The 26,854-nt window shown below is 47.0% G+C and overlaps 1 long non-coding RNA gene and 1 pseudogene across 1 annotated transcript in view; both read left to right on the forward strand.

Annotated features, from left to right (window-relative positions):
* LOC145357273 (uncharacterized) overlaps nucleotides 1-26,854 on the forward strand; it is a 299,761-nt gene that overhangs the window by 150,876 nt on the left and 122,031 nt on the right. The gene's annotated exons all lie outside the window — the stretch shown is intronic.
* LOC145357673 (U2 spliceosomal RNA) lies at nucleotides 13,279-13,408 on the forward strand (annotated as a pseudogene).

Genomic DNA, 26,854 nt, shown 5'->3' on the forward strand with positions numbered 1-26,854 from the left:
TTTATGGGGGGTGGGTTTCCTCCAAGCACTCATCCCTACGTGTGTCTCCAGAGGCGCAGCAATGTCATTGACACTCAGGCAACTAGGGATGGGCAATAAATGCTGGCCTGCCAGCGACACCCACGTCCCACGAATGGTTTCTTAAAAAATGGTCCTTTCGAGGGTGGTTAATGGTTAGCACTGCTTCTGAGACCTGATCTTTTCACCCTCTCTGGCCTGAAACCCAGGGGCTACATGCCGGAAAGCCGCTGTGATCGTTTTACCACTGCAGTCGCTCATTCACAAACACTAAGTCCACGTGGTAACCAATGTAGTTCAGCAACTTTTTTGACTATAAGAAGACAGGTAATAAGGTAAGTGGTTTGTTCATTGATAATGAATAACATCGCAACTGTCAAAACGATAACTTGTAACACTGCTTGTGAAAAGATTTTATAATTAGCTGGCTAAAGAAGGACTATACTCCATTGGTGAAGTCATTCCTTTCATTAAATTACTCCATTTTCTCACCATGTAATTATTCTAAATGTAATGTTATCATGACTCACAGAGCCTGTGACATTCCCTCCCTGCCTGTACTCCCTCCCTGGTCATTAGTTCAGATCTGTAAAGCCTGCTGTGCCATGGGGAACATCATCTTTTATTTAAGGCTTTGTCAATATTTTCAGAAGGGATGATGTATTGTAAATAATGAGAATAAGGAAAGGCAGTTATCTAACACCTTTGGTGACCGCAGGGTGTCCCAAAGCATTTCACAACTTTTGAAACACTTTTGCCGTGTGGTTACTCCTATTGTGGGTGGCAGTCCATTTGCAAACAGCAAGATTCCGCAAACGGCAACGAGACAGATCACCAGGTACCCCGATAAAAGCAAATTACTGCAGATGTTGGAATCTGAAACCAAAAGAGAAAATGCTGAAAAATCTCAGCAGGTCTGGCAGCATCTGCTAGGAGAGAAAAGAGCTGACGTTTCGAGTCCAGATGACCCTTTGTCAAAGCTAAAAGGCGTAGGAAGTGGGAGATACTTATACTGCAGGGTGAGGGAATGAAAGATGAGTCATAGCCACAAAAACTAGGGGAAAGGCTAAGAGGTGCTAATGGCAGTCCATAGCGAGAATAGAAAGTGTGAATGGCCAAATAGCAGAGAAGGCAACATCAAGAGAGAAATGGAAAGGGGGTGAAGGCCTCATCCTGTCAGCTCAGGTCTTGTTTGAGTGAGCCCAAGATGGGATGCAATGTCTCGTCAGCTTGGATCTGGTTTGTCCCCCATATGGGGGCAATGATTGGACTTAATTTGAATTGACTTTTTTGATTAGAAATAAAGCATCGGAAGGGAAAAATAACTTCCATTTATCATAGAATCCCTAAAGTGCTGATCGAAGGTTAAAGAGATGTGTATTGTTTCCAGACTGTACAGTAAGTGAGGTTTTGCAAACCCAGGCAAGTCATGTGAAGCACACCGAAGCATGGTACATTGGGGAGACCATGCAGACGCTACGATCACCAGGCAAGACTGTTCCCTTCCTGTTGGTGAACACTTCAGCGGTCACGGGCATTCGGCCTCTGACCTTCGGGTCAGCATTCTCCAAGGTGGCCTTCACGACACACGACAGCGCAGAGTCGTGAGCAGAGACTGATAGCCAAGTTCCGCACACGTGGGGATGGTCTCAACAGGGATCTTGGGTTCATGTCGCACTATCTGTAACCCCCGTGACTTGCCTGGGTTTGCAAAACCTCACTCACTGTGCTGTCTGGAGACAATACACATCTCTGTAACCTGTGATCAGTGCTCCTTCCACTCACATTGTTGGCCACTTTAAGACTTGAATAGCAGGTTAGGTGTAAAGATTCACATTTTAATCAGTAATCTGTAAACTGTCTGTGCTTTATATGCTCTGTCTGAGGCCAGAACTCTCCATTCACCTGACAAAGAGGTTAACCTCGAAAGCTTGTGAGTTTACTATCAAATAAGTCAGTTGGACTTAAACCTGGTGTTGTCAGGCTTCTTTCAATGTTCTGACCGAGGAACCGAAGCACGCTGAATGTCTTCTTCACCACTCTGTTCACCTGCGACTCTACTTTCAAGGAGCTGCCTAAATCTCTTTGTTCAATAACTCTCCCCAATACCCTACCATGAGCTGAATAAGTCCGATCGAGCAAAATATATCACCTCGTATTTATCTAAATTAAACTCCATCTGTCATTCATCAATCCATTGGCCCAATTGCTCAGGATTAAAGTTTATTTATTGGTGTCACAAGTAGGCTTACAATAACACTGCAGTGAAGTTACTGTGAAAATGCCTGATTCGCCACACTACAGCGTACCTGTTCAGGTACACGGTGGGAGAATTTAACATGGCCAATGCACCTAACCAGCATGTCTTTCAGATTGTGGGAGGAAACTCATGCAGACACGGGAAGAACATGCAGACTCCACACAGACAAGGACCCAAACTGGGGGAATTGAACCCAGGCCCCTGGTGCTGTGAGGCAGCAGTTCTAACCATGTGCCAGCATACCGTGCTCAGTTTCATCGGTAAGAACATTGAATACAGGAGTTGGGATGTCTTTTTGAAGTTGTACAAGATATTGGTGAGGCCACATTTGCAATACTGTGTACAGTTCTGGTAAACCTACTATAGAAAGGATATTATTAAACTAGAAAGAGTTCAAAAAAGGTTTACTCGGATGCTACCGGGACTTGATGGATTGAGTTATAAGGAGAGGCTGAATAGAATGGGTCTTTATTCTCTGGAGCATAGGAGGCTGTGGGGTGATCCTACGGAGGTCTATAAAATAATGAGGGGCATAGATCAGCTAGAGAGTCAATATCTTTTTCCCAAAGGTAGGGGAGTCTAAAACTGGACAGCATAGGTTTAAGGTGAGAGGGGAGAGATACAAAAGGACCCACAGGGGCAATTTTGTCAGTAAAAAGTCTGACAACACCAGGTTTAAGTCCAACCGATTTATTTGATAGTACACTCACTTTCGGGGTTAGTCCCTTCATCAGGTGAATCTCCATTCTATGTACTATCAAATAAATCGGTTGGACTTAAACCTGGTGTTGTCAGACTTTTTACTGTGTTTACCCCAGTCCAATGCCGGCATACCCACATCATGGCAATTTTGTCACTCAGAGAATGGTGAGTGTCTGGAACAAGCTGCCAGAGGTAGTAGTAGAGCCAGGGACAATTTAATGAGTTAGGTATGCATCAGATGCCCAACTACAAGGCTTATTTCTATTTAGCCAATGTATATTACAAAATAACTTTCATTGTGAGGTGTTGGGACCATTGATCTGTACGTCAGCTCATCTTTCCTGTATGAAGGAGAGAGTGTACATAAAACAAGAACTTGCCTTGCTCCACACTGGCTGACGGTCTGGTTAATACGTTAGGCAGATATTCCTCCTACTGGGCCAACAATGGAAGAGCCATTGAGACATTGCCGATCCAAATAGGGAATAGAACTATTGGTCACTGAATGTCTTCGCTTGGGATGAGTTACTGTACAGCAGGTTGATCAGAGACAGTTTTGGCCGTCGGACCTCACTGGTGGGTTCACGTGCTTAATCTCCAACTGTGATGTAAAGATTGAGGATTAGTGAAAAATGAAAGAATATTGATTGTGTTACTGTGATTATTTTGTATTATAGATTCCCATGGTGTTATTGCTAATGGAATATGTGACTAGCCTTGGTGAATAGCTTAAAGTCCAATAGCTGAGACACACTGGGGCTGCACGGTGGCACAGTGGTTAGCACTGCTGTCTCACAGCACCAGAGACCCGGGTTCAATTCCCAACTTGGGTCACTGTCTGTGCGGAGTCGGCACATTCTCCCCGTGTCTGCGTGGGCTTCCTCCGGGTGCTCTGCCTTCCCTCCACGGTCCGAATGACGTGCTGGTTAGGTGCATTGGCCATGCTAAATTCTCCCTCAGTGTACCCGAACAGGCGCCAGAGTGTGCAACTCAGGGATTTTCACAATAACTTCATTGCTATGCTAATGTAAACCTACTTGTGACACTAATAAATAAAACATTGGCCATTTGGAACAGATGGGGAGATGGTGGCACTAGGGCAGTGTCACTAGGCTAATAATGCAAAAGCCCCAGGCTAAATGCCTTGGTGTCACAGGTTCAGATGTTGGAAGGCAGCTGTTGGAATTTAAAGTCAATTAATAAAAGCCAGAATTAAAATCCCGACTGGAATTTTCCAGCCATTCACACCAGTGGGATTTTCCAGTTCAGCTGCAGGGAGTGAAGATTTGGCTGAGCGCCAAATTCTCCATCCTCACTTATAGCAGCGGTGGGGCGGAAACAGCTGGAAAATTCTGTCCCTATTTTTGGTAACGGTGACCATGAACCTCCCATTGATTGATATTAAAACCCATTTAGTTCACTAATGCCCTGTAGGGAAGAAAATCTTCTGCCTGTCACCCAGCCTGGCCTACATGGGACTCCAGACCCACAGAAATGTGGCTGACTCTTAACCGCCCCTCTGAAATGGCTTAGCAAGGTACTTAGTTTAAGGGCAATTGAACCACTGGCACAGTGGTTAGCACTGCTGCCTCACAGCACCAGGGACCCGGGTTCAATTCTGGCCTCGGGTCGATTCTGCGTGGGTTTCCTCCAGGTGCTTCGGTTTCTTCCCACAGTACAAAGATGTGCGGGTTAGGTTGATTGGCCGTGCTAAATTGTCCATTAGTGTCCCAGGATGCACAGGTTAGCGGGATTAGCAGGGCAAATATATGGGGTTACTGGGATAGGGCCTGGGTGGGATTGCTGTTGGTGTGGACTTGATGGGCTGAATGGCCTCCTTTTGTCTGAGTCTTTACAGATAATCAAGTCTTAAAAGTACAGACAATGTGAGTGGACATTGTCTGTATCTTTAAGGCTTGATTACCTGTAAAGACTCGCATTCCAACCATTATTTTCTAAACTGAGTTTGTGTCTTTATATGCCCTGTTTGTGAACAGAACTCCCACTCACCTGATGAAGGGGCAGCGCTCTGAAAGCTAGTGGTTTGTGCTATCAAATAAACCTTTGGACTTTAACCTGGTGTTGTGAGACTTCTTACTACATGTGACTCCAGAGCCACAGCGATGTGGTTGACTCTCAACTGCCCTCAAAGGGCAACTAGGGATAGGCAATAAATGCTGACCCAGCCAGCAACGCTCATGTTTCACGAAATAATAAAAAAAAGGAAAGATATTAAATTGAAAGAAAATGCATTCAAAGTGGCAAAGATTAGTGGGAATCTAGAGAATCAGGAAATCTTTAAAGGTCAACAGAAAGCCACGAAAAAGCGATAAAGAAAAGCAAAATGGATTATGAGAGCAAACTAGCTCAAAATACAAAAACAGATAGCAAAAGTTTCTACAAATATATAAAACGAAAAAGAGTGACAAAAGTAAACATTGATCCTTTACAGGATGAGAAGGGGGTGTAATAACTGGAAATGAGGAAATGGCTGAGGCATTAAACAGATATTTTGTGTTGGTCTTCACAGTGGAAGACACAAATAACATGCCAAAAATTGACGGCAAGAAGACTAGCACGTTAGGACCTAGAAATGATCATTATCACGAGAAAGGTAGTGTTGGATAAGTTAATGGGGCTAAAGTAGACAAGTCTCCTGTCCCTGATGGAATGCATCCCAGGGTACTAAAAGAGATGGCAAGGAAAATAGCAAATGCATCAGTGGTAATTTACCAAAATTCGCTGGACTTGGGGGTAGTTCCCACAGATTGGAAAACAGCAAATGTGATGCCACTGTTTAAAAAAAGGAGGTAGACTAAAGGCAGGTAACTATAGGCTGGTTAGCTAAACTTCTGTAGTAGGGAAAATGCTTGAATCTATCATCAAGGAAAAAATAACAAGATATCTGGATATAAATTGTCCCATTGGAAAGATGCAGCATGGGTTCATGAAGGGCAGATCATATTTGACTAATTTGGTAGAATTCTTTGAGAATATTACATGTGCACTAGACAATGGGGAACCTGTGGATGTGGTGTATCTGGATTTCCAGAAGGCACTTGACAAGGTGCTGCACCAAAGGCTCCTGCATAAGATAAAGGTGCATGGTGTTACGGATAATGTATTAACATGGATAGAGGATTGGTTAACTAACAGAAAGCAAAGAGTGGAGGTAAATGGGTGTTTTTCTGGTTGGCAATCAGTGACTCGTGGTGTGCATCAGGGATCAGTGTTGGGACTGCAATTATTTACAATTTACTTAGATGATTTGGAGTTGGGGACCAAGTGTAGTGAGTCAAAATTCACAGATGACATTAAGTTGAGTGGCAGAGCAAAGTGTGCAGAGGATGCTGAAAGACTGCAAAGGGATATAAGTAGTCTAAGTGAGTGGGCAAGGGTCTGGCAGATGGAGTACAATGTTGGTAACTGTGAGATCATCCATTTTGGTAGGAATAATGGTAAAATGAACTATTATATAAATGGTAAAAAAAATTGCAGCATGCCGCCTTGCAGAGGGACCTGGGTGTCCTTGTGCATGATTCACAAAAAGTTGGTTTGCAGGTGCAGTGGGTAATTTAGAAGGCAAATGGAATTTTGTCCTTCATTGCTAGAGGGATGGAGTTTAAAAACAGGGAAATTATGTTGCAGCTGTATAAAGTGCTGGTGAGGCCACACCTGGAGTACTGTGTACATTTTGGTCCCCTTACTTGAGAAAGGATGTACTGGCACTGGAGGGGGTGCAGAGGAGATTCACTTCATTGATTCCGGAGTTGAGAGAGTTGGCTTATGAGGCGACACTGAGTAGACTGAGGCTATACTCATTGGAATTCAGAAGAATGAGGGGAGATCTTATAGAAACTTATAAGATTATGAAGGGAATGTATAAGATAGAAGCAGGGAGGTTGTTTCCACTGGCAGGTGAAACTAGAACTAGGGGGCATGGCCTCAAAATAAGGGAAGGCAGATTTAGGACTGAGTTGAGGAGGAACTTCTTCACACAAAGGATTATGAATCTGTGGAATTCTCTGCCCAGTGAAGCATCTGAGGCTACCTCATTGAATGTTTTTAAGGCAAGGATAGGTAAATTTTTGAACAGTAAAAGAATCAAGAGTCATGGTGAGCAGTTGGGTAAGTGGAGCTGAGTCCACGAAAAGATCAGCCATGATCTTATTGAATGGTGGAGCATGCTCGAAGGGCCAGATGGCCTGCTCCTGCTCCTAGTTCTTATGCTCTTATGTAGGAGGCCATTTGGCCCAACAAGTCCACACCACAATCCCACCCAGACCCTATCCCCATACATTTACCCAGCTTGTCCACTTTACACTCAGGGGCAATTTAACGTGGCCAATGCACCTAACCTGCACATCTTTGGAGTGTGGGAGGAAACTGGACAAAACCCGTGCAGAGACAGGGAGAATGTACAGACTCCACACAGACAGTGACCCAAGCCAGGAATCAAACCAAGGTCCCTGGCGCTGTGAGGCAGCAGCGCTGACCACTGTGCCATCCATCTGAAGATCTGAAGGAAAGGATGATCTAGTGGACAAAGACACTGTTCTGTGTGCCATACAAATTAGAAGGTTTTAAGCTTGATTCCTAATCTGTGCTGAGTTAATTTGTCTCTTTGAATGTCATTCACAGGCAGCACAAGTAGAATCATACATCCCCTACAGTGCAGTAGGAGGCTGTTCGGCCCATCAAGCCTGCACCAACCACAATCCCACCCAGGCCCTATCCCTTTAACCTCACATATTTACCCTGCTAATCCCCTGACTCTATGAGGCAATTTAACATGGTCAATCTACTTAACCCACACATCTTCGTGTGGGAGGGGACTGGAGGAAATCCATGCAGACATGGGAGAACGTGGAAACTGCACAAAGTCAATAATCCGAGGCCGGAATCAAATCTGGGTCCCTGTCGCTGTGAGGCAGCGATGTTAATCACTGCACCACGTGCCATCCAAGTATGTGACAAATTTTTAATCAGTAAGGGAATCGTGGGTTGCGGGAAAGTGGAGTTGAGGATTATCACATCAGTGTTGTCATGAAAGACAGGGCAGACTCGATGGGCCAAATGGCCTACTTCTGCTCCTACATCTTATGGCCTATCCTGAACTCAGAGCAGGAGTTGGCAGCACAGCCAATACAGTCTGTCTCCGTGCTCCTGACTGAGAGGGGAAATGTCAACCATAGTTTGTGTTCCACACTGCTATCTAGTAACCCCCTTGTTGGATGTGACTGGTGTGTGAACATTAATGAGACAAGAAGCAGATATTCCAACACTGTCCTGGCAGGCACTCACTTCCGATACTGTGAGCACACATCCAAAACTCTTCAGCTTGTCTCCTAAACTGTACCAACTCCCATTCACCCATCACTGCCGCACTCATTAGCCTCCAACAGAGAGGGGCCTAAGCTTGTCCAATAACCCTCTGGTAATCTCTCTGCCTCTTTATCCTCCTTTAAGATGTTCCTTAAATCCTACTGTTTTAGCATGCATTTTTGTTACATAGAACATAGAACATTACAGCGCAGAACAGGCCCTTAGGCCCACGATGTTGCGCCGACCAGTTAAAAAACAATGACCCTCTAACCTAAACCAAACCCTTTCCATCCATAAACCTATCCACGGATCTCTTAAACGCCCCCAAACTAGGCGCATCCACAACTGCAGCAGGCAGGGCATTCCAATCCCTCACCACCCTCTGGGTAAAGACCCTACCCCTGACATCCGTCCTATAACTACCACCCCTTAATTTAAAGCTATGCCCCCTCGTGCTAGCTTTCTCCATCCAAGGAAAAAGCCTATCACTGTCCACCCTATCCAAACCACTGATCATCTTATATGTTTCAATAAGGTCCCCTCGCAGCTGCCTTCTTTCTAATGAAAACAGCCTCAAATCCCTCAGTCTCTCCTCATAGGACCTCCCCTCCATACCAGGCAACATCCTGGTAAACCTCCTCTGCACCGTCTCCAAAGCCTCCACATCCTCCCTATAATGTGGGGACCAGAACTGCACACAATACTGCAAGTGCGGATGCACCAGAGTTGTGTACAGTTGCAACATGACACTGCGGCTCTTAAATTCGATCCCCCTACCAATAAATGCCAAGACACAGTATGCCTTCCTAACAACCCTATCTACTTGATTCCCAACTTTCAGGGTTCTATGTACACATGCACCTAGATCCCTCTGTTCATCCACACTATTCAGAGTCCTACCGTTAGCCCTATACTCTACACATCCATTATTCCTGCCAATGTGAATTACCTCACACTTTTAAGAATATAAGAACATAAGAAATAGGAGCAGGAGTAGGCCATCTAGCCCTTTGAGCCTGCCCCGCCATTCAATAAGATCATGGCTGATCTGTCGCTGCTCAGTTCCACTTTCCCGCTTTCTCCCCATAACCCTTAATCCCCTCTCTTATCAAAAACCCATCAACCCGCGTCTTAAAAATATTTAGCGAGGCAGCCTCCACCATTAAACTCCATCCTCCACCTCTCGGCCCAGCTCTGCAACTTGACCAAGTCTCCCTGTAGACTAAGACACCCTTCCTCACTATCTACCACACCTCCGACTTTGGTGTCATCAGCAAATTTACTAATCCACCCAGCTGTACCCTCATCCAGATCATTTATAAAAATTACAAACAGCAGTGGCCCCAAAACAGATCCCTGAGGCACACCACTCGTAACTGAACTCCATGTCGAATACTTACCATCAACCACCACCCTCTGTCTCCTATCCGCCAGCCAATTCCTAATCCAATTTCCTAAATCACCCTCAATCCCATACATCTGCAATTTCTGCAGAAGGCTGGTTGTAATATCTCCTCATGTGTCTTGGTGACATGTTTTATTCATAAACACTAAAACATCTTGGGATATTTTACTGTGTTAAAGATGGGCAGCACAGTGAATGGGCAGCACGGTGGCACAGTGGTCAGCACTGCTGCCTCACAGCTTTATACGTCCTGTTTGTGATCAGAACTCCCCACTCACCTGATGAAGGGGCAAAGCCTCGAAAGATTGTGGCGTTTGCTACCAAATAAACCTGTTGGACTTTAACCTGATGTTGTGAGACTTCTTACTGTGTTTACCCCAGTCCAACGCTGGCATCTCCACAATCATGACTCCTTCTGCACCGCAGGGATTTTATGAATCTGCTGATTTGAACATACATGGGATTGGGAAAAGAGCAAAGGCAAGCAGGCCTGGAGGACATTCCGTACAAAGTGGATTTTTTAAAAAACTAAAAATTTGTATATGCAGCAAGTAACCTGGCGTGCACTCAATATATGCACAGATCAACGATATAATTTGCATATTCGGTGGAGGCAAGAAATGAACAATGGTAATCTCACAGAATGAAGTTTGTGGAGATGTGATTTATGCATTAGATATCAAGGTGATTGTCTTTTAATATTGAGATGTTAAAGCTGCAGGGGGTGGTGTGGCACAGTACGTTTGACCTCTGCAATTTACATTCAGACTGAAGCTGGAAAGATGGGTTTGAATGTTTCTGTACTCCAACAGATGTGGCAGGCTCAGGTTTGGGTACTCACCGCTCAGTCCCCGGCGGACGAAAGTCCACAGCACAAATTGCTCGTAATTTGCCACTAATTAGCAGTAAATTGACAATATCTCTCCGAGAGGTTGCAAAAAAACCGATGTGGTTAATGTAATTGATACAGCAGGACAGGAAGTGTTATTTTCTGAGATCGCAGGACGACTGAGTGGTTTATCTGGGGGGAGGGTGGCGGGGTGGGAGGAAATATAAACTCACCTTTGGGAACCCCCCCCTTTTGCAAAATATCGTTAAGACCACAAAACCGTGTGTTTGCACCATAACTTTATGGCAGTAAAACATCACAAGCCGCCTCGCAGGAGCGGAATCAGATGTTGTTCTTCCAGTTTCTCAACGCTCTGAGTAAACTTGTTGTCCTTGTAGCAGCTGTCTCTGTTGTTATGTGTTTCAAACAAAATAGTCAAAGGGGAAATTGGGATTATCAGCAGGTGTAACACGTTTGAGTTCCATTTGCATAGAGTTAATAACACAGAAAAAGGCCATTCTGCTGAACAGCCCTTACTTCATACAAACCTCCCATTCTATCTACTTCACTTAACTCTTTCCTTTTCCTTGGGAAGGTGATGGATTAGTGGTATTATCGCTAGACTTTCTTTTTCTTTTATTCTTTTACGGGATGTGTGTGTCGTTGGCTGGGCCAGCATTTGTTGTCCAGCCCTAATTGCCCTGGAACTGAGTGGTTACTGTGCCATTTCAGAGGGCAGTTGAGAGTCAGCCACATTGCTGTGGCTCTGGAGTCACGTGTAGTCCAGGCCAGGTAAGGATGGCAGATTTCCTTCCCTAAAGGCCATCAGTGAACCAGATGGGTTTCTCCAAGAATCGGCAATGGTTTCATGGTCACCAGTAGATTCTTAATTCCAGATTTCTTTTATTGAATTCAAATTCCACCATCTGTTGCGGCGGGATTCAAACCCGGGTCTGGATTAATAGTCTAGCGATAATATTGCTAGGCCATCGCCTCCCCTGACTACTAACCCAGAAACTCAGTGAATGTTCTGGGGATCCATGTTCAAATCCCACAATGGCAAATGGTGGAATTTTAATTCAATAAAAAAAGCCTGGAATGAGAACCTACTGATGACCATGAAACCATTGTCGATTATTGGAAAAACACGTTTGGTTCACTAATGTCCTTTAGGGAAGGAAATCTGCCATCCTTATCTGGTCTGGCCAACATGTGACTCCAGAGCCACAGCAATGCGGTTGACTATCAATTACCTTCGGGCAACTAGAGATGGGCAATAAATCTGGCCAGCCAGCGATGCCCGTGTCCCACGAATGAATAAAAGAACGATCCAGGCAGGTCCAGGTCTTAGCTAAGGATCTGGCATTGGCAAGAGGGTAAATGTTGGAATGGGGGGGGTTGGGTTAGTAAGCTTTCTGGGCTGGGAGGGAGAATGAGGTGGATCGAACCCCACCTGCTGATTATAATGACTTAGGAAGCCTGACTGGAAAGGAACGCAAGGTAAAAACCACAACCGCTGCAGCACTGAAGGGGGCCATTCAACCCATCGAATGTGCACCCACTGCGAGGCAGCAGTGCTAACCACCCTACCAACATGCTGCCCATTAGTGACTAGTGGCCACGTTGTACATTGATGTGACACCCCCAGCGTGAGTCGGGAAGAGTGATTGAAAAGGTGAGGTTGTTTGCAAGCAGTGTGAAGGCAGGCGTTTTATTTGCGGGGGGAGGAGGGGTGGTGAGAGACACAAAGAGAAGGAAAGAAATGAAAGGAGCAAAACAAACTAGGAAGGGCTGTCAGAGCAGAAATGAAGAGATTGAGTGGAGTAAAGTATTCGCAGGGAAAAAAAAGTCATCTGTTTTGGTCTCTTTATTGCCACTGTATGTTCATACTCCATCTGTTATCATTCTCCAGAAAATAAGTAATAGATTCATTAGGATGACATTGACACAAGGAGGAGGAAAGGAGGGAGAAATCAAGATTTAAAAGCACCTTGCATTTAAACAGAATTTGCATATAAATGGCTTTGACTGTAACAGCAGCGTTGTGGGACAAATTACTCCATTCTCAATAAACTGGACAATTCCTGACAAGCCTGTTGCTTCATATAACAGATGTGAGAGGCTGCGGGGATATTCTCAATCCAGAAGTAATGCCAGTGAGGCTGGTGACCTTTAATCCTGCCCTGCGCCATCTCAATTAATCACATCTGTGATGTCCTGTCCATGTAGCCTCATGGTCTTGTGGGGGAGGCGGTGTGATGAGGTGGAGGGGGGGGGGGGGGGGGCAGCAGATCGGGGGAGGGGGTGAAATTGTAAATAAGAGGGGGAGCCCTGGTTTATTCATCTCACACTGTCTAATCTAGTCCAACCTCAATTGCCACCTCATCATCAACAACTGGCCTGATGTTTGCAAAGTGATTAAAACACTGTAAAATCTCTTCGAGCTCTTTACAGGGTCAATAGCAAACACACTGAGGCCCAAAAGCAGACAACGGGGCCGGCGACAAGGAAAGCCTCCCTGTTCCTATCAGGCCCAGTGTGTCAGCTAAGCTCGTGTTGCCCCAATGTGGAGGTGGCAGAGGGGCTTCACTGGAGAATTCCGGGAGAGGTCGGCGCGGCGACATCGACTGAGGAGTGGGAAGCGGAAGAACCTCTCCAGATGATGAACGGGAGGTCAGGCAGCATCTGTGGAGAGAAAATCACCTCAACCCACAGCATTAACCCCTTCCTGCAGACACTACCACTTCTTGGCCTTTTGGCTAAGATCAAGTGTATTTTTTGTTGTCCTGCATTTGATTTGATTTGATTTATTATTGTCACATGTACTAACGTACAGCGAAAAGTATTGTTTCTTGCACGTTATACAGACAAATCATACCGTTCATAGAGAAGGAAAGGAGAGAGTGCAGAATGTAGTGTTACAGTCATAGCGAGGGTGGAGAGAAAGATCAACTTAATGCGAGGGAGGTCCGTTCAAAAGTCTGATAGCAGCAGGGAAGAAGCTGTTCTTGAGTCGGTTGGTACGTGACCTCAGACTTTTGTATCTTTCTCCCAATGGAAGAAGGTGGAAGAGAGAATGTCCAGGGTGTGTGGGGTCCTTAACTATGCTGGCTGCTTTGCCGAGGCAGGAGGAAATGTAGACAGAGTCAATGGATGGGAGGCTGGTTTGTGTGATGGATTGGGCTACACTCATGACCTTTTGTAGTTCCTTGCAGTCTTGGGCAGAGCAGGAGCCCATACCAAGCTGTGATTGTTGTTCGTCCATCGTCATCAATTAGGGCCTCGATACCATTAGTCATTTTGAGGCTGGATGCGGTGTGATCAGGTCAATTTGGGCACAATGTCCTGGCACATATTGGACAGACTTGTGTAGACACTGTAGTTGTTGCGCTGGTGGTTCTGGACTTGCGCGGCTCGCGCTTAAGTTGTGCTTCAGCAACACACCTTGCTTCGTAAGCTTGACAGCCCTTGTGGATGAGGCAGCGCCAGGTAGGGCGGTTTTGTGCCAGCGTTTCTCAGGCGGTCGTGTCAATGTCAAGCGACTCCAGGGAGGCTTTGAGTGTGTCTTTGAAATGTTTCTTCCGCCCTCCACGCGAGCGCCTTCCAGCAGAGAATTCCCCAAAAAGCAGCTGCTTGGGTATGCACTCATTTGACATACGGATGACATGACCTGTAATACAGCCAGAAAGAATGCTTTCTATGGTGCATCAGTAAAAGCTCTGACGAAGGGTCATCCTGACTTGAAACGTTGGCTCTATTCTCTCCCCGCAGCCCTGCTGAGGTTTTCCAGCATTTTCTGTTTTTGTTTTGAATAAGTACACGGATGGGGAAGGATTAGCGGGATATGGGCCAAATGTGGGCAATTGGGACTAGCTGGCCGGCATGGACTGGTTGGGCCGAAGGGCCTGTTTCTGTGCTGCATCGCTCCGTAACTCTGTGACTCACTCGCTCGAATAATCTCACTGAGACTTGAGGAGGGGACTGCACAATTCGTATTATTCAAAACTGTTTGGCAAACCCTTTGTTTGCGTGTCAAATACTCATCACAACAAAGGAATGTGAGTAGAATGCATCACTTCGTCACAAAAAAAGATGATTATTGCAGCTTTACAGCTGCTCCAGTCAGCTCCCTTTCCCAGTGACAAAGTCAATGGCCCCTTAAGATTCATGGATTTAAACAGGAATTTTTAGAAGGGACTTAAAAAAAAAATTTGGGCTGTTTCTGGCGATGTGGCGGCTGCATCAAGGCTTAACGCTGCTAAGAATAGCAGGAGGAAGATAGAGAAGTGAGCCTGATTGAACTCCAGTGGCTGACTGTCACATTGCCAAGCTTGCAATAGATTGCGCCAAGACGGGATTTCGTTCACATTCCCCCCTCGGCGCACGTGGGAAAATAACCGTGAAGGACTCAGACAGCTTGCGGTGCGGTTTGACACGCCGCTTTCCCGGGAACCGAACGCCATCTCGATGAAAACGGACGCGTGAACCAAAGTTTGCCACACTCTGGGAGGAGGCCATATGTAGAGAGCAGGCTGAGTGGAACAGGCCAGACAATGTCAGGAACAGGAGGGGCGGCACAGTGGTTAGCACTGCTGCCTCACAGCGCTTCGATTCTCGGCTTGGGTTCAGTAATGTCCTTTAGGGAAGGAAATCTGCTGCCCTTACCCGGTCTGGCTTACGTGTGACTCCAGAGCCATGGCAATGTGGTTGACTCTTAACTGTCCTCTGAAATGGCCTAGCAAGCCCCATTCTGCTCAAGGACAATTAGAGGTGGGGAACAAATGCTGACCCAGCCAAGCAACATCTATATCCTGTGAATTAATTTTTAAAAAACTTAACAGTGTCCCAGTCACCACACACCATCAGACCAAACTCACCTAACAACCACAGGAGGTTGGTCTGCAGAAAGGAATGGGAGGCCACTGTAGCTTAACGGTGTTGATGCAGGGCTAGCAATCAGGAGGCAAGTTTGGAAATTGAATGCATTAGGGTGGCACAGTGGTTAGCACTGCTGCCTCACAGAGCCAGGGACCCAAGTTCGATCCCTGACCTTGGGTGACTCTGCGGAGTCTGTATGTTCTCCCCGTGTCTGCGTGGGTTTCCTCTGAGTGCTCCGGTTTCCTCCCACACTCCAAAGGTGTGCAGGTTAGGTGGATTGGCCATGCTTGATTGCCCCTTAGTGTCAGGGGGATTAGCAAGGATAGGCCCTGGGCGGAATTGTTGTCGGTGCAAGCTGGATGGGCCGAACGGCCTCTTTCTGCACTGTAGGAATTCTATGAGCTAGTAACTGGCTGGCTTATTCATGTTCCTCAGAGAAAGGAACATATCCACCCTGCCTTGTGTGATCTACAAGTGACCCTGGTGCCACACTGCATGGCTGACCCCTAATGCTCTCATGGAAACTAGGGATGGGCAATAAAGGCATCCTTGCCAGAGATACCCACATCCTAACCAACAAATATGTAAAAACAAACGCAGGTTATCACATCAGGTAACAGTCCAGTAGAATGGAAAGATAAGCAAGAGACCAAAGCAATGGGAGAGGGAAAAGATTCTGAGCTGGACTGATGATGCCAATTGACATAAATGGATGAGCCATGGCGTTAAGAGAAAGATCAGGGATGATAAAAGACTATTTGGCTCATCATAGCTCCCCCTCAACTAGATTAACTCGCCCATCATGACAACTAATTGTATTTTGAATAACTCAAAGTCTTTCTCTCTATTACCTGTATTGGTAGATCATTCAGGGTATTCATCATTCTCTGAACGGAGACATTTACCTGCAATCTGTTCTCAATGTACATTTCACTTATTTCTATTTATGTCCTCATGGTCCTGGCTTACTTCAGAGTAATAGCCTGGTCTTATTTTATTTATATTATTGAATATTTTACACTTTGACGAGCCTGTAGCTCAGCCACTACTTTTCCATGCTCTGCAGAACGCGCCGATCATTTTTATTTCAAGTACTGATCACCCATCCTTCCACCTTCGTGTTAAATCTCCATCTAAGTTTAGCTGTGTAGGGGGTGCGGGGAGTGGGGGTGGGGGGAGGACAGGGAGGGGGGTCCTTATTTCCCGCTGCTCCCCATGTTGGATGGGCATTCTCCCACTCTGCCTCGTGGCTCCATGGTAACATTCCCATCAGAAGGTTATGGGTTCCAGTCCCACTCCAGTGGCCAGAGCCCAAAATAAGTGCTCCTATGAGCATAAGCCCATAAGACATAGGAGCAGAATTAGGCCACTCGGCCCATCGAGTCTGCTCCGCCATTCAATCATGGCTGATATTTTTCTCATCCTCATTCTCCTGCCTTTTCCCCATAACCCCTGATCCCCTTATTAATCAAGGACCTATCTATCTCTGACTTAAAGACACTCAATGGCCTGGCCTCCACAGCCTTCTGTGGCAAAGACTTCCACAGATTCACCACTCTCTGGCTAAACAAATTCCTCCTCATCTCTGTTTTAAGGATCGTCCCTTTAGCCTGAGATTATGCCCTCTGGTCCTAGTTTTTCCTACTAGTGGAAACATGCTCCCCACATCCACTCTATCCAGTGCTGAGGGGATGCTGAACTTTCCAGCTGAACTGAAAAGACAAATCCCACGATACCATCTGAAGAAGAGCAGAAAGGATCATCCTGGCGTCCAAGGCAATTTTTGTCCCTCAACCGACACCACTCAAAGAAAAGTGCATTACCTGATTATCATCACAGTGCTGTCTGTGGGATCTTGCTCTGTACAAGCTGGCTGGCGTGTTTCCAACAATAGAACAGTGGCTACACTTGGAAGGTACCTTATTGGTTGTAAAACGCTTTGGGATATCCTGGAAGGTTGTAAAAAGTGTCATAAATTGCAAGATCCCCCTTTTCCACTTTCCAAGTCCAACCCTGGTAAGAGGTTCTTCCTTCTCTCCCCTTCACCCTCCATCTGTACCTAGTTACTTCATCCTACTGCCAACCTCAGCCCAGTAGAGTTCTCCATCCCTCGCCCCACATCTTGCCCCAACAATCTACATTGGCACGAAGATGCAGAACAGTAGTGGTCGGTGTACTCAGATTGGCCTTACTCTAGCCTTGGCCCTCAGGCCTCTGGCTTTCTCTGACGTATGGCAATTTCCACCTTCTATTCTCTCTACGGACTGCCATTAGCAGCCTTTCCCCTGGATTTTGTGGCTATGACTCATCTTTCATTCCCTCACCCTGCAGCATAAATATCTAGCTTTGACAAAGGGTCATTTGGACTCGAAACATCATCTCTTTTCTCTCCTTACAGATGCCAGACCTGCTGAGATTTTCCAGCAATTTCTCTTATGGCTTCAGATTCCAGCATCTGCAGTAATTTGTTTTTATTTGGCCTCGGGTGAGAGTGCGTGGAGCCTGCACATTCTCCCCGTGTCTGTGTGGGTTTCCTCTGGATGCTCCGGTTTCCTCCCACAGTCCAAAAGATGTGCAGATTAGGTGGATCAGTCATGCTAAGTTGCCCCTTAGTGTCCCAAGATGAGCAGGTTAGGTGGATTGGCCGTGCTAATTTGCCCACTTAGTGTCCAAAGATGTGTAGGTTAGGGAGATGAGCGGAGCAAATATGTGGGGTTAGAGAAATAGGTCAGAAAGTCGTTGCAGGCTCGATGGGCCAAATGGCCTTCTTGTGCTCTGTAGGGATTCTGTGCTTCTACAGTCAGAGGCCCTGACTGCAGGTTGCTCATGTTCTCACTGTGAAATGGATTGTACAAATCACACAGCAAGATGCCACATCACCTGGGCTCGTTCCAAGACCTTATGGTGGTCATGGGAGAGGGTGAGGCATGGGCTGGGGGTGAGGAAGACAGGGGAGGGTGTTGAGGAACATGGGTGGGAGAGATTAAAACATAAGGAATGATTCTTTTTCAAATCTGAGCTATTGGTGGGAGTGCGGAAATGGCGGGGTGCGGAGATGGGGGGGGTACGGAGCTGATGGGGGAGATGGGGGGTGCGGAGATGGGGGGGGCGGTGGGAGGTAGACGGGGGGGGGTGCGGAGATGGGGGAGATGTGGAGATGGAGGGGCGGAGGTTGGGGGGGAGATGGGAGGTGCGGAGATGGGAGGGAGCGGAGGTGGAGGGTATACGGGGGGGGGGCGTGCGGAGATAGGGGGTTGTGGAGATGGGGGGGTGGAGGTGGGGTGGAGATGGAGGGGTGCGGAGAAGGGGGATGCAGAGATGGGGGTGTGGAAGTGGGGGGGTGGAGGTTGAGGGGGGGAGATGGGGGCTTCTGAGATTGGGGGGGTTGTGGAGAAGTGGGTGGAGATGGGGGATTGTGGAGATTGGGGGGTGTGGAGATGGGGGGGTGGAGGCTGGGGGGGAGATGGGGGGTGTGGAGATGGGGGATGTGGGGGTGGGGGTAGGTGAGGGGGTGCGGAGATGAGGGGTGGGGGGGTGTGTGGAGATGGGGGGGTGTGGAGATGGGGGCTGTGGAGAGGTGGGGTGTGGAGATAGGGGGGCGGAAGTGGGGGGGGGCGAGATGGGGGGCGTGCAGAGATGGGGGGTAGATTGGGGGGGTGCAGAGATGGGGGGTGTGTGGAGATGGGGGGAGATGGGGGATTGCGGAGATTGGGGGAGATGGGGGGGTGCAGAGAAGGGGGGGTTGCGGAGGTCTGGGGGTAGATGGGGGGGAGATGGGGGGGTTGCGGAGGTGGGGGGGGGGGATGGGGGGGGTGCGGAGATGGGGGTGGGGGAGTGCAGGAGTCAGTGTGAGTGAGTGAGAGGGATGGTGGGCCTAGGGCCAGCTGGGACTCGGCACGGGATTGGATTTGAGTGGCAGAGTTTGGGACAAGCTGGAGTTTATGCAGATCCTGATTGCACATTTTGTTCTGTTTTCTAACTGCAACAGGAGTGAGGAATTAAGATGAGCTCCGCGTGCTGGGTGCACACTAATAGCTGGAATCAAATCTCTCGCAGCCAGCCCATCAAGTTCGCTTTCCTTTCCAAATGCCTTTCGCTAGCCAAGAAATGCAGCAGAGCGCTGAGCTACACTTACAGAAGTGGCACCACCCAGAGAGGTGTTAGTTTAATGTAAGTATGCTGATATCATTCAACAGAGCAGGATCTAGCTTCCTCCCAACAACCTCAACCAAGACATAACCCAAAAATGATCGTAAAACCATAGAATCCCTACAGTGCAGAAGGAGGCCATTTGATCCATTGAGTCAGCACCGACCACCATCCCATCCAGGCCCTAATCCCACATATTTACCTCTGCTAATCCCCCTGACATTGGGGTCAATTTAGCATGGCCAATCAACCTAACCCGCACGTCTTTGGACTGTGGGAGGAAACTCTTGCAGACACGGGGAGAATGTGCAAACTCTCCACACAGACAGTGACCCGAGGCCGGAATCGAACCCGGGTCCCGTGCGCTGTGAGGCAGCAGTGCTAATTACTGTGCTTCGGTGCCTTGCCACCACCCTTTCCTGGCAAAGCCAGCTACTGTGACATAGAGGCTTTGCAAAACAGTGCCACAAAGTCCCACCAGATAAGTGGACCATCTACCAGGAGTTCATAAAAATGATCAAACATCTGATTCCAATTTAATCTATCTTGCTGACAGCTCTTTCTTCCAAGTCTCTCCTTTTCCTGACAACAGTGTTAATAAATAGAATGGTGGCTTAGCATAGAAACTAGAAGCAGGAGTAGACCGTTCAGCCCTTCGAAGCATCTCTGCATCCTCCTCACAGCTCACCCTCCCACCCAACTTTGTATCATCTGCAAATTTAAAGATAATACATTCAGTTCCCTCTTCCAAATTATTAACCCATAACATGAACAGTTGGGGTCCTAGCACAGATCCCTGAGGAACCCCACTTATCACGGAATGCCAACCAGAAAAAGACCCATTTATGCTAACTCTTTGCTTCCTATCTGCTGACCACCTCAAGACATTACCTGCAATCCCATGTGCTTTAACTTTACATTGTAATCTGTTATGTGAGACCTTGTCGAAAGCCTTTCAAAAATCTAAATAAACCCCACCCACTGGTTCTCCTTGGTCAGTTCTACTCGTTACATCCTTGTAAATCCATGCTGACTTTGTCTGATTATACCACTGCCTTCCAAATACTGAGTTATGGAATGCTGACTTTTGGCCCTTAGAATCCTAGAAACCCAAGAGTTCAGAAGCAGGCCATTTGGCCCATTGAGTCTGCACCAATTCTCCAATGGAGTATCCCACCCAGACCTTATCCCCATAACTCCACATATTTACCCTACGTGGAGCTAACCTACACATCTTTTGACACTAAGGGGAAACTTAGTATGGCCAATCCACCTAAACTGCATATCTTTGGATTACGGGAGGAAACCGGAGCACCCGGAGGAAACTGACACAAACGCAGGGAAGAACGTACAAACTCCACACAGACTGTGGCCCGAGGCCAGAATAGAACCTGGGTACCTGGTGCTGTGAGGCAGCAGTGCTAACTGCTGTGCTCTTGGAGAGCCATGAGTTACTTGACCTCAAAAGACACTGCACACGCTCTCAACCATCATTTCAAAACAGCCAAAGCACGTAGCGCTGAAACTTCTATCTTCTTTACTTAGCTGCTTGATCAACAGTGACTGAAGCGAAATAGATCACATTCTTACAAGTCAATAGCCTTTCCATATTACTGAAATATCATGAAATCACATCTCACTCTCTACGCCTGATTGGAGTCGAATATCACGCGGGGATGAGTGGAATTCTTGCACTGGGGATGGATCCAATCTTGGCTTTCAGAGGGGAATTGGAAGATCATCTGAAGAGTGGAGCTCTGCAGGACTGCGGGGAACGGTGGGAGAGTGGGACTGAGCGAGCTGCTTTTGCAGAGGGTCCAGCATGGATATGGCTATCGGCTTGTAAGAATAGCCTCTTATTGTGTTGTAACCACTCTATAGGACAAGGATCATTGGGTACGACAACTTGCATTTACATGACTGCTTTGCGAGGGTCAACTGTCCTATAATGCTTTTCAGGAAGTGAGGGTGAGGTTAGACAAAACGTGACACTGAACCAAGAAAACAGACCCAGAAACTTGGTGAAAGAGATAAGCTTTAAGGAGCATCTTTTTTAAGGAGGAGAAAGAGGGACAGAGGGCTGCAGGGAGGGAACACCGACCGGAGACATGGGCACCAATGCAGCTGAAGTTAATTCCAACAACCTTCCCCAGCTCAGTCTACAATAAATAGCTCCTGATGAACTTCCATTAGATTGGCCTATGAATAGGCCATGGCCTTCTGAATATGGCTGATCAGGAAACTCTCCTGCCCTTTACCGTCTGTCATCAGGCCTATTGGAAATATTTACAGGCTGAGAATCAACCTTATTGGCTACTCCATAGTCATCAAGTGGGGCTTGCACCAGGAGCTGTGGTCACCGAGGTAGGGACGCGACGCCCTGTGCAACCCATACCCTATTTCTGATGATAATGTTTCTGGGTGGCATGATGGCTCATTGGTTAGCACTGCTGCCTGGGTCTGAGTCCCAGTTTGGGTCACTGTCTGTGTGGAGTCTGCATGTTCTCCCCATGTCTGCATGGGTTTCCTCCGGGTGCTCCGGTTTCCTCCCACAGTCTGAAAGTTGTGCTGGTTAGATAAATTGGCCATGCTAAATTTTCCCTCGGTGTACCCGAACAGGCGCTGGAGCATTAATTGCAGTGTTAATGTAAGCCGACTTGTGACACTAATAAATAAACTTAATGAATATGCACTTTAGTGTAAAATATGGACTGGACCAACGCAGAGGTGACAACTTCTAAAGTGGACTATAAACAAGAAATCTAATTTGTTATTAATGGTTCTGTGTACGAGTTCATGTAATAACTACATTGAACTTGCTTTAAAGCCAGCTGTACCTGGTTCAAGAACTAAATAAAATCATAGAATCCTACAATGCAGAAGGAGGCCATTCAGCCCATCGAGTCTGCACCGACCACAAACCCACCCAGGCCCTATCCTCATAACCCCACGCATTTACCTTAGCTAATCCCCCTGACACTAAGGGCCAATCCATCCTAACCAGCACGTCTTTCAGACTGTGGGAGGAAACCGGAGCGCCCGGAGCAAACCCACACAGACACGGGGAGAATGTGCAAACTCCACACAGACAGTGACTCAAGCCGGGGTCCCTGGCGTTGTGAGGCCGCAGTGCTAACCACCGTGCCACTGTGTCGCCCTAAATGATAACATTCTCTTCAAGAACAGGTCCAGCAGGATCACCACCTGTTATTAGGTGCTATGCAAAAGCTGGTTATAAGTCAGACAATGATCTATCACAAGTTGGGCTTTCCCACACATGCAGGAAATTACCCAGAGAAAATGAGACATGGCCGGAGAATTCAGCTGGTATTTAACTTTATGCCTCGCGCTCGCCTGACTGTACACTGTGTTCTTTAATGTTCCCACAGCTCAGGATAAGTAGTTCTCCCGTAATCAGTGCATTTGTCACAGGTGTTACAGAACACAATAAAAGGCACAGATCTGTGAAGGAGATAAGCAAGATGTCTTGGTCAATATTTATCATTTGACCAACTCAGATATACCCGGTCATTTATCTCATTGGCTGTTTCTGGGAGCTTTGCTGTCTACAGACTGCTCTCACCTGCGCTGTAATCGTATCTACACTTCGAAAGGTATAAGGAACAAAGAACAAAGAAAATTACAGCACAGGAACAGGCCCTTCGGCCCACCAAGCCTGCACCGACCATGCTGCCCGATTGAACTAAATCCCCTACCCTTCGAGGGACCATATCCCTCTATTCCCATCCTTGTCATGTATTTGTCAAGACGCCCCTTAAAAGTCACCGTCGTACCTGCTTCCACTACCTCGTCCGGCAGTGAGGTCCTGGCACCCACCACTCTCTGTATAAAAAACTTGCCTCCTACATCTCTTTAATCCTTGCCCCTCGCATCTTAAACCTACATTCCCTAGTAATTGACACGCCCATCCTGGGAAAAAGTTTCTGACTATCCACTCTGTCAATGGCTCTCATAATCTTGTAGACTTCTATCAGGTCGCCCCTCAACCTCCGTTGACCCAATGAGAACAAACCAAGTTTCTCCAATCTCTCCTCATAGCTAATGCCCTCCATATTGGGCAACATCCTGGTAAATCTTTTCTGTGCCCTCTCCAAAGCTTCCACATCCTTCTGGTAGTGTGGCGACCAGAATTGAACACTATATTCCAAGTACGGCCTAATTAAGGTTCTATAAATCTGCAACATGACTTGCTAATTTTTAAACTCAATGTCCTGGCCGATGAAGGCAAGCACGTCATATGTCTTCTTGACTACCTTTTCCACCTGCATTGCCACTTTTGGTGACCTGTGTAGCTGTACACCCAGATCCCTCTGCCTATCAATATTCTTAAGGGTTCTGCCATTTACTGTATATTTCATCGTTGGTAAAGTGCTTTGAGATGCTCCAATGTTGTGAGAAGCACGTTTTTATGCTTTTTTAAGGTGTGGGTGGACAGGGAATTGTTTGATGATGCACTTGGCCTGGGCCTGGGCCTGGGCCTAATTCTGAGTTGGCTCCTTGCGTGCGGGAGGACTGGTGGGGCGGGATCTTCCAATGCCGATGAGGTTGGGAAGGAGTGTGGGTGTGATTTGAAAATCAGGTCTCTGGAGGATGGCACCTACTCTGGCCCGCCAAGGAGTTGCTTGCTCCTTCCCCAGGTGAATGGACTTTAGCCTGGTGTTGTGAGACTTCTTACTGTGCCCACCCCAGTCCAATGCCAGCATCTTTACATCAGAATTAGACTTAGCAGTAATGTCTCAAATAACCAAATAGCCAGATGATATTCACTGGACAGTCCGTCACTTGGGTGAGACCTAAGACCGCAGTCCCCGCCATCGAGCTGTACATATCTCAGTGTGTGTCAATGCCATCAGAATAGCAGGGCAGAAAATCAATAGGGGAGAGACAAAATGCTTTATTCACTGCACAATGCACATTCCCGTCTGTCTACAGGCTAAGGCATGAGCAGCTAGCTATCTCTTCATACTTAGCCATTCTGTGCTCAGCAGCCGATAGTTGGGCATACAACAGCTAATTCTCTAATTTATTGTAACCTGTTTGCTATTGTGCTTAACACAATTCAATTCAATTTAATTTACAGTGCTTAAATCAATCCAGGGCTATAGTAATCACAGTGGCAAGTCTTTGACATCAATGTCAAAGCAGGGTATTGAGTTCTTATTAAATACAGCAGCTGAAGGATCATTCACAGGTTTTTTTTTAAAATGTAGGGTTTAAATCCCTATTGAAGAAATCAGCCACTGTGTGCTTTTAAAAGGCTGCATTCTCACTGCTTGTTTAGTTAAGAAGATCAGTGTTCACACTTTCAGGCCTTAGGCACACAAGGGTTTTATTGTTCTGTAATTCAGGTAATAGATTGGAGACACCTAGGACACAAACACTAGATTAGCAGAGATGTTCACTGAGAACGCAGTGGGCCGTGGCCCAGGGCAATAATCCTGACAACAGGCATTTGCTCTTGAATTTGAAATCCGAGGTGCAAATGCCATCTTTGGTTTAGGTTCCTCCATCACCAGCAGTGACCCACAACGACAGGCTCTTGCAGTCCAGAATACCCTTGTTCAGACATTTTCCAGCAGAAAGGTAGGAGAAATATTTCAATTTGATTTATTATTGTCACATGTATTAGCCTACGGTGAAAAGTATTGTTTCTTGCACGCTCTACAGACAAAACATACCATTCATAGAGAAGGAAGCAAGATAGTGCAGAATGTAGCATAAATAGGGTGTAGAGAAAGATCAACATAATGCGAGCTAAATCCATTCAAAAGTCTGACAAGCGGGGAAGAAGCTGTTCTTGAGTCGGTTGGTGCGTGACCTCACACTTTTTATCTTTTTCCCAATAGAAGAAGGTGGAAGAGAGAATGTCCGGGGTGCGTGGGGTCCTTAATTATGCTGGCTGCTTTGCCGAGGCAGCGGGAAGTGTAGATGGAGTCAATGGATGGGAGGCTGGATTGCATGATGGACTGGGCTACATTCGTGACCCTCTGTAGTTCCTTGCGGTCTTGGGCAGAGCAGGAGCCCATACCAAGCTGTGATACAAGCAGAAAGGATGCTTTCAATGGTTTTACTCGGAGAGGGGGAAGGGGAGGTGGATGTTGCAAGCATGCCGGAAGGGGTGGAAGCAGAAACCAAAACTGGATTAAGTATTTAGTATCTTCTTACTGTGTTTACCCCAGTCCAACGCTGGCATCTCTGCATCTTAAGTATTTGAAGCCATGAACCCAGTACTGCTGTTATTTGCTGTTGGAAATCCCTGGCATATACTTCTCCCCATCTTTAACCTTCTCCTCTTGCTCCTGCCCTCCAGACTGCAAACGCTGACCTCTGGCATTGTGCTGAAGTGATTTAGTCGCAAACTGAAGTCAAGCCTTAAAACGAGCAGCAGAAATGATAGAAACGGAGACTCGGGCTCCTGAGCGCTGTTGCTGCAACAGAATTCACAGCTGTTCATACAGTTGTATCCACTGAAATGAAAAACATCATAGCTTACAGAGATCTGCTCAGTCTCCCTCCTAACCCCTTCCCTGGGGGCGGCACGGGGGCACAGTGGTTAGCACTGCTGCCTCACAGCACCGGGGACCCAGGTTCGATTCTCGGCTTGGGTCACTGTCCATGAGGAGTTTGCACGTTCTCCCCGTGTCTGCGTGAGTTTCCTCTGGTTTCCTTCCACAGTCTGAAAGACGTGCTGATTAGGTTGATTGGCCGTGCTAAACTCTCCCTCAGTGTACCCGAACAGGCCCTGGACTGTGGCGACTAGGGGATTCTCACAGTAACTTCATTGCAGTGTTAATATAAGCCTACTTATGCTCCGAATACACAAACCTTTAAACGGTTTCGTGTAATCCCTGCACTGACAACAATCCCACACAGGCCTTCGCTCTGTAACTTCACGTATTCACTCTGCTAATCCCCCTGATATTAAGGAGCGGTTTAGCATGGCCAAGCCACCTAACCGGCATGGCTTTTGGACTGTGGGAAGAAACCGGAGCACCCAGAAGAAACCCATGCAGACACGAGGAGAACGTGCAGTCTCCGCACAGACAGTCACTCGAAACCAGAATTGAACCTGGGTCCATGTGGGACAGCAGTGCTAACCATTGTGTTATCATGCCGTGTAGTTTAACATCCTATTGGATTTATTGGATGGTATGCTGCATTGGTTTGACTTACTATCAGTTTTACCAAGGCTCCGAGATCTCTTTCAGTCTTCACAATTTCAGCAGCTTTCTCAGAGACTGTGCATCTTGGCATTACTTTACTTAGA

Source organism: Carcharhinus amblyrhynchos, chromosome 23 (genome assembly GCF_965287045.1).
Source record: "Carcharhinus amblyrhynchos chromosome 23, sCarAmb.v2.hapA, whole genome shotgun sequence".
In the NCBI taxonomy this organism is placed as follows: domain Eukaryota; kingdom Metazoa; phylum Chordata; class Chondrichthyes; order Carcharhiniformes; family Carcharhinidae; genus Carcharhinus; species Carcharhinus amblyrhynchos.